Source organism: Lepidochelys olivacea (genome assembly GCF_965140295.1).
Source record: "Lepidochelys olivacea isolate rLepOli2 genome assembly, chromosome: 16".
Lineage (NCBI taxonomy): Eukaryota > Metazoa > Chordata > Testudines > Cheloniidae > Lepidochelys > Lepidochelys olivacea.
In genome coordinates this window covers 7,609,391-7,618,342 of record NC_140426.1, presented here as the reverse complement: position 1 = coordinate 7,618,342, position 8,952 = coordinate 7,609,391, and positions in this window count along the sequence as shown.

Below are 8,952 nucleotides of genomic sequence, written 5' to 3'. Positions count from 1 at the left end.
CTGCAGCAGGGACGGGAGATGCCAGTGTCTGGGCAGGATGAAGCCCGGGGAACATGAGAGCCGGACAACTTCAGCAGCATGGCGCTTGCCTGGACCCAATCTGCTACCAGTGACTTCATCTATTGATTAACTTGGCTGGTTGATAACTGCTGTTTGGCATATCTCTGAGTGAGAGACTCCAAAGAGATAAGTCTGAAAAGCTCCTTTCCTTTGTGTTTGGGACAGAGCCACCAGCAGGCTCTGAACAGAGGAGAGGCTGTCACTGATTTATACAATTGCTGTGGATTATTGCTGGTGGGCTGCAAGCTGCCTGTAGTCGCTATAAAGAAGAGCTGAGTACTCTGACTCCAGCTGAGGTCAATGGGCTCTGCAAGATGCTCAGCACCTCAGGAGGAAAACACCCTAAATCTGCCCCCGAATTGCAAAAACATCAAACACAGACTGGGATCTTGGCCCTCCTGACATCACCTGCAAAATTCCAGTCGACTTCAGTGGGGCTAGGGGATTTCGCCCAGCGTTCAGACCGTGCGCCCCTTGGGGCATGGGCTGCCTTCTGGTATATAATCTGTATAGTGCCGAGTGCCCCAACCGGGTTAGGGCCACAGCAATATAAAGAGTGCACTGCATACGAAAGAATCAGACATTACGAGAACATTAAAGTTGCAAAGTCAGGCACTGGAGCATTAAGAAATGCCAGAATTAAATGCCTGGATAACTTGAAAAGGAGGACTCGTGGCACCTTAGAGACTAACCCATTTATTTGAGCATGAGCTTTCGTGAGCTACAGCTCACTTCATCGGATGCACTTCATCCGATGAAGTGAGCTGTAGCTCACGAAAGCTCATGCTCAAATAAAGTGGTTAGTCTCTAAGGTGCCACGAGTCCTCCTGTTCTTTTTGCGAATACAGACTAACACGGCTGCTACTCTGAAACCTGGATAACTTGAGTGCAGCCCCTTTGTGCATCATGATAGTAACTCATTACGTGAGCACATGCGATTTTTCCACAGGACTCTTGCCTAAATGACGCAGAGAGGGAGAAATGAACACACTATGGAGATCTAATGGGATCTAGTGAGGTGCACAGAGGTTGGGAAGGGGGGGGATTCTTTTCTTTCTGGTCTCCCTGGCCTATGCTGCACCAAGCCATTTATATTTAAAGACCTGTACACTGAGCCCCCATGAATGCAGTTGCTGGCCTTGGGCTGCACTATTTGGGCTCCTGGAAAATGTCTGAACCAGGAATGGGCTTGAAAGAAAACCCCGGCACCCCCTAACTCCAGCCCCACAGGAAGGTGCTGCAATGTCTACGCAGCATGACTGAAGCCACAGGCTGAGCTAAATCCCTGTCCCTGAGCTCAGGAAGCTCAGGGGTCTGATCTCTGAGGAAGTGACACTGCAGGATTCCAACTGCAAGTGATTCTCCTCTGCTCCTCCCAGGCTCCAGCTGGGGACGGGACATTTTTAGAAGATCCTTCAGCTTGCCCTCTTGCCTTTGATTTATTGTTCTGGGGACTGGCCCCCCTCCTCCTTCCCCCAACCTGCTCTTTCACTCCATCCCCCCAGGAAGCACATCAACCCATCCTGCCTGGAAGCAGCTCAAGCACATTCCAGCTCCCCTTTCATATACAGGAGCAGGCGGAAGGGGAGCCGTTGACTTTGAACCGGCTCTTTGGAGAAGGGTCACCCATTGTGGAGAGTGATGTTTTCCCTGGGGGGACGGAGCGGGTCAGTGGGGTTTCTCTCTCCATTTCAATGCAATGATTCTCTTGGGTCATAGAAGGTGTTTCCCTCATTGTCACAAGGGTCATTGTGTGGCTGGATCAACTCAGTGCAGCTCACTGGAGCTGAGTGACTGGACCCTCTTGGAGAAGATGCTGCTACAAGCTGCAAGTTCCAGTTTAGCCAAGACATTTATTGTGTCTTAGAGGAGCATTTTCCCACAGGCAACACACACGCCAGGCGTTGGGCTCCTGCGGACGTGCTGCAGCAGGTGGAATTCTGCATTTGGCTGTAAACCTGCTCCTATAAATCCACCTTTTAATACCAGGCCAAGTTCTGAGGTCCTTAAGCAAGCCAAAGACCCACTGACACCCAGGGGAGTTTTGCTAGGATAGACACAGCAGAAATTAGTTTGCAATGATGCCCACAAAGCCTAGCACTGGTAACCCGCTTTGGTAAAATGCGATCACCCATCCAACTGCATCTTAAAGCCCTTGCACTTGGGCACTAGGCCAAGATTTTTGGTGTCCACCTTGAGATGAAGGGCAGCTGGAGGAGTACACAAAAGGGGACGACCAAAGGAATGCCTCCATCGAGCCCAACTCAGACGGGGAAAACATACAGCAGCGTAGGAATGTGTGAGACTTAGAATGCAAAGAGTAGCACAAGATAGGGATGGTGGCCCTAAGCAATGGCTGACTGCCAGGGACAGATTCTGATTCAGAACTTGTGACCCCTTGCAGGGGCCTGGTTTCAGAGGGTGTGTGCTTGGCCCTCTCGGGAATTCAGGCCCCCTTAAAGTGTCTTGAGTTGGGCACTTGACCCAGGCACCCAGAATCATGAGTTGTTTTTGAAACTCTTGGACACAAGCCGTGTTCACAGAGGGGCAGATTGAAATTCACACTGACTGGACCAGTGAGAACTACAACAAAGCCCCAGCTCCCCTTGTCCAGTCCATTTTAAATGCTCGTTGAGCAAAAGCTGCTGAAAGCCAGTCTGATCTAAACAGAGTTATAAATGAGTCCAGCTGCAGGAGCCTTGTCTACACTAAAGCTCCCACCAGTTCTACCACTGGAGCAAGGGGACCGATGGAATTGTTTGGTAAATTTCGCCAGTGTAGACAAGACCTAACAGAGAACTATAGTCTTTAGGTCACTGCGACAGTACGTAGGCCCTTTAAGGACAAGCCCCCGGCTTACCACCCCATCATTTCAGAGTAGCAGCCGTGTTAATCTGTATCTGCAAAAAGAACAGGAGGACTTGTGGCACCTTAGAGACTAACCCATTTATTTGAGCATGAGCTTTCGTGAGCTACATACTTTCCACAGTATGCATCGGATGAAGTGAGCTGTAGCTCACGAAAGCTCATGCTCAAATAAATGGGTTAGTCTCTAAGGTGCCACAAGTCCTCCTGTTCTTTTTACCCTGTCATTGTTTTTGGCCCGGGACCAATGCATTCTGGGACTTGTAGTTCCCAGAAGGCGCATGGAAACAATAAGCTGAGAGCAAGCTGGGAAGCAGGGGGGCACATCTCAGCCATCTCGGCCCACTGAGGAGCTGGTGGGGCACTAAGTGATTTGGGCAGGATCTGTGGTGGTGCTCTCAGCTCACAGGAAGTCGGGCAAGGGGGCCTGGGAGGGACTCTGGAGGAGACCAGAGAGAGAGGCAGGCAGGCAAGGGCAGTAGCCAGGAGAGAAGTGGAAAAGTTGAGGCTGGCACAGCCAGCTGTGACACTGTTTAGGGGGCGGGGGGTAGAGGCTGTGGCAAAGGACTCTGCCTCAGTAGGGCCGCCTTGTGCTGATATCCCTGTATCACGGGGTGGACTTTTACCACCCAGGGACAAAGGGTTGATTGGTCCCTCTGGAATGGGTAAAGCTCCCACGGAGGGTTGTGGCCAAAAGGCCAGATCCGGGTAAAGGCTTTACTCTTCATTATGGGAGCAGCTAGAGGTCACACCTAAGATCGGGCCCCTGCTGTGCCAGGTGCTGCATAGGCACATGCGGAGAGACAGGCCCTGCCCCAACCTATAACTGGACAAGAGAGACACTGGGCAGGAGGGGAAACAGACTTCCAGAGAGAGGAGGTGACTTCACCAGGGGCATGCAACAGGGCAGTGGCAGATTCAGGGAGAACTGCATTCAATCCGGAGTCCCACCATTGTGCACTGGTCATTAGACCCTGTTGGGATTTTAACTGAAATCCTGTTTACAGTTGAAGGGGAGGAGTCTTGTTTACCAAAGGGCTAAACTCTCCCTGACAGCAAGAAGGGAAACCGAGGCACCGCTACATTCAGACACGGTTGGGTAAGTGACTTTGTCACAGCCCCTTCCTAGCCACACCATGCACTGTGGACATGTGAATTGTTTTCTGTCTCTTTACCATACGTCTCAGGAAGGGCCATGTCTGTGTCTCAGTTTTGTACAATGCCAAGAAATCTGAACTCTCAAGCAGTAATAATGTAGGGCCGATCAGCCACACTGAGTCTGAATGACTGCTGGTGATCATAGAATCATAGAATATCAGGGACCTCAGGAGGTCATCTAGTTCAATCCGCTGCTCAAAGCAGGACCAAATGCCCAATTTTTGCCCCAGATCCCTAAATGGCCCCCTCAAGGATTGAACTCACAATCCTGGGTTTAGCAGGCCAGTGCTCAAACCACTGAGCTATCCCTCCCCTCTCAGAGGGAAGGCCTCAAGGAAAGCAGCGTGTGCTTCTCTACACCAGCCTGCATCTAGTTTTAACATAAAATAGCAACTCCATCTGCAAGAAGGGCTAGGGGTTTTGCACCATGCAGGCCTGCTTTACTGTAAGCCAGGAGTTCTCAAACTGGGGGTCGGGACCCCTCAGGGGGTTGCAAGGTTATTTCCTGGGGGGTTGTGAGCTCTCAGCCTCCACCCCAAACCCCACTTTGCCTCCAGCATTTATAATGGTGTTAAATATATTAAAAAGTGTTTTTAACTTATTAGAGGGGTTGCACTCAGAGGCTTGCTATGTGAAAGGGGTCACCGGTACAAAAGTTTGAGAACCAGTGCTGTAAGCACTCCGGGGCCAGGCCTGAGTGCAAGATGAGACAACAGGTGAATACAGCCGGATGAGAAAACGGAAACAAGGAGATGCTTGCAAAACGAGCCTTCAAAACTCATCCAAATACAAGCCATACATTGCATGTACAATAAGCCATACACCAGAGCTGAAACCAACAATTAGCTAGAGAGCAGGCTGGAGCAAATCCCAGTGTTTTATATAACTCCTGTACAGTGCCTAGAGACCCCGGTGATGGGCATGCAGAAATACTGCCAGCCAGACAGCAGCTCTGAAAGGCTGTTTGCCTTTGGTGGCAGTAGGGGGCTGAAGACATGGTGCTTGAGTCTCTGTGGGAGGGAGGGGTTGATCTGATCTCTGCACTGGGGCAATTCCCCAACAGACACTGGAGAGCCACGAGCATCCCAAGTTCCAAGGTGGGGAGCAACAAGCCCCGATGTCTGTGGGGCACAGCCCTAGACCTCACTGGGACAGTCAACAACAAGGGTGTGTGAAGGACCCAGTGCAGGGCTCATGAGGACACCCCACCAATTACAGGCCCAGCTACGTCAATGGTTCCTGTCCACTGAACTCACCTGCCTTGGAGTGGAGAGTTGCTCTTCAGTGACCCGTTCAATCCAAGCCCCGTCAAGCCGCGAAGAACTCTCTTTGTTCGGTGTCTGCTCAGCGTCTAGCATCAGGGGGTCCTGGTCCAGGGCTGGTTTCCTAGACGCTACGGTAAAGCAGACAGTAAACAAGTCTCCTGCCCAACCCAGCAGCATGGAGCAGGCCCTGAAGTGAAGTCCCTTCTCCAGCCCTAGCTAAGCAAGTCAAAGGGAACCAAGCTTGGCTGCTGTAAAATCGTGCCCTGCTGGAGCCTCCTCTACCCTAAAGAACTGCACTATTAAAAAACAAAACAAAAAACCTAGCTTTAATTTAAATTGAAAAAATCTGACTTTTAAATACATATTTTATATCATTGAGTTTTAAAAAAAAAAGTTTTTTTTTAAATCTACCTTGTCTAGAGCCCTGCTAGAGTAGCCGCAATGGGGTTTGAGGCAACACAGTTAGGGCCTGGACATGTAGGTCCTGGGTTTATTGCTTTTGGGAAACAGCTGCTGAAGTGAGCAGAAGGAATGGATGGCCGTTGGCTCTGTTCTGGCCCGCTTCTTCCTTCCACTTGGCTCCCGTGTAAACAGCACCCCACTGAATTCTCCAGGCAACGCTAAGAGAAGATGGCAGTTAAATACTGAGAGTGGGAAGGTGTGAGACCATTCTGTGCCCTGAGCTCTTTGCTCCCCTTCAGCAGAGCCCGAGAGCAACAGATGCAGACCAGTGGCAAGACAGGCACTGCCATCTTCACTCAGTTTCCCCCCCCGGCCTTGCTGAATTGCCATGGTTTTGCCTAAAGGCTAACCCTTGCCTTAAAGCCAAAAGGGGGAGAATAAATTCTTCCTTTGTTTTAGACACAAAATCCCTGAAGGTAAAGGACAAATACCTCGAGCAGTGTAGCAAGGCACACCGGGAGGTCAAACACCTTGTGAGAGTGGACAAATGGTGTTATATTGATAATCTGACAACGCAAGCAGAGGCTGCAGCTGCTCGTGGTGAACAAGGAACCGACTACAAAATGATGCGGCTTATCCGTGGTAAACGGCAGACGCCGACAAACACTCTCATCAGGAACAAACAAGGACACCTACTAACAACCGAAAAAGAACAAAAAATGCGCTGGACAGAGCCACCTAAAGAGGAAGCAAACATCCAGGAGGCAGAAGATGATCCCTTGGCCCTGCGTGCCAGAGCCCGGCCGCTCCCCTCACGTCTCTGGTGCGGAGGATCCGGACCAGGCCATCCCTGGAGCGGCCCAGAGGCCCGAGCATGACACCGCTGCAACCGGCCGAGCCGCCCGCCCGCTCCCCAATGTTGTGTAAGCTCATCGTCCAGCATATATCAGAAGCAGCTGATAACGTTCTCAGAAAAGAGCAAGCTGGTTTTCGGAAAGGGTGTGGATGCACAGACCAGATCTTCACTCTTCAAAACATAATAGAACTGTGCTTAGAATGGCAATGGCAACTCCACATACATGTCATAGACGTTGAGAAGGCTTTTGACAGCCTTCACAGGACCAGCCTCTGGCGCAGTCTGTGGGCATATGACATTCCTTTCCCTATAATCAGTGTCATCAAAAGCTTCTATTTCAACTTTGCATGCAGTGTTGATCACAGTGAGCTCAGTTTTGAAGTCCATAACAGGAGTACGTCAGGGGTGTGTCATGTCTGCAATCTTCTTCAGCATGGCCATCGACTGGGTAATGCGGCGTCCAACAGAAGACATGCCAAGAGGCATTAAATGGATGCTCTTCTCATCCCTGGAAGATGTGGACTTTGCAGATGATGTCACTCTCCTATCACATACCCAACACCATATACGAGAAAAAACAACTTGACTCAACGTATTCAGCCAGCAAATTGGACTGAAAATCAATCTCAATAAGACAGAGATCATGACCTTTAATAGCGCCTCACCATCCCCAGTACGGATCGAGGATTATATTCTCACTAATTTAGAAACATTCACATACTTGGGCAGCACCATCAGCCAGGACGGTGGAACAAGCCAGGACATCCGGAACAAAAATCCAGGAACACCTTCAGGAGTTTAAATAAAGTCTGGAAATCATCAAAATACACTGAGTTGGTACGTACTTTCAATACTATGTTACAGTGCAGAATGCTGGAGAATAGAAAGTACGACATGTCCAAACTGTCTTCATCCAGTGCAACCCGCCTCAGAAAAATCCTCCGTATCTTTTAGCCCAGAACAATCTCAAACCAAGATCTATTGACACAGTGCAGTCCAGAGGATCTGAGCACCATCATTGCCAGGAGGCGGTGGAGATGGATCGGCCATGTGCTTCGGATGGAAACAGTCCCATCACCCGAGAAGCAATAAGATGGACACCTGAAGACAAGCGAAAACGAGGCCGCCCAAAAACAACATGACGAAGAGCTGCGGAAACCAAGCTGAAAAACCTGGGGCAGAGCTGGGGAACCATGGAAAGACTCGCCAGAACCAGACAGGAGCGGAGGACCTTCGTCGCTGCCCTAAACGCCAGAGGTGTAATGGGAACATGATGATGATGATGGTCCCTCTTGGCGGTGCCACGGTGCTCCGTTTTCTCTGCCAGCTGGCGAGCGCCTTTTGCTTTGCAGTCTGAGTGCAGCAAAACTTCTTGTGCTCTGAAAGGATGAAGCGAGAGGCATAGCTGAGAGGAGGCGGTTCGATGACACATGGCGAAAGAAAGACTGCTGGTCGCTTCTGCGCACAAGAGGAGATGAAACACTTCGAGGGTGGCGTGGGCCCCTCTCCCTCTTTTAAACACTTGAGTTTTCAATTAGTCCTGCCTCTACTGAAGAGTCACAACATTGTAACTGCATCTGTGCACTTATGTGGCTCCCATCAGCAGAGACTCAGATTCCCCTCAAGCACGAATGGGCTGGAGCCTTGCAGGTGTGTTCTCTCGCAGAGGTGTTGGAGAACCCGCGGTGTACAGGTGAGGCACTCAGATGCAGGGTTGCCTAAGTGCCTCACCCAAGGTCACATAGAAAGTCTGTGGCTGAGCTGCCAGTTGAACCCAGCTCTTTTGCGTTCCAGGCCAGGGAACCTGCTAGACCATCCTTCTTACCCTAATTCCTCCAGCACAGAGCCCTACCGTCGATGTGCTGGCCTGGTGCACACGGAAGTTTTCAGCACTGTAACTGGATTAAAACTGCATTTTAATTTCCGTAGTGGAGGCAGGGCTAGGGCATGGAGCAGCCCTGAGAGCATCAGGATTTAGTAGGATTTTAGCCAGACAAAAATAAAAGCTCACAGACTCTTCAACACGCTGGGATTAACCGCCTAATGTATCCCACTAGCTGCATCCCGAGAGTTTCAGTGTGGTATCACCAGCAAGGAAAAGGAGACAAAGTCAGACTGGAAATAAGGTGCAATTCTTTTACATCACGGAGGCTAAATTAATCATTGGAACAACTTCCCGACTGGTAAAGTTTGCAGATGGCACAAAGCGGTGGAGTGAAATAATGAGGCCGGGTCACTTATCCAGACCAGACTGGATCGGTTGGTGAGGTGGGGTCCCCTGAACAAGATGCACTTGAACACAGCCAAAAAAAAAAAAAAAATTATTCATCTAGGAACAAAGAATGC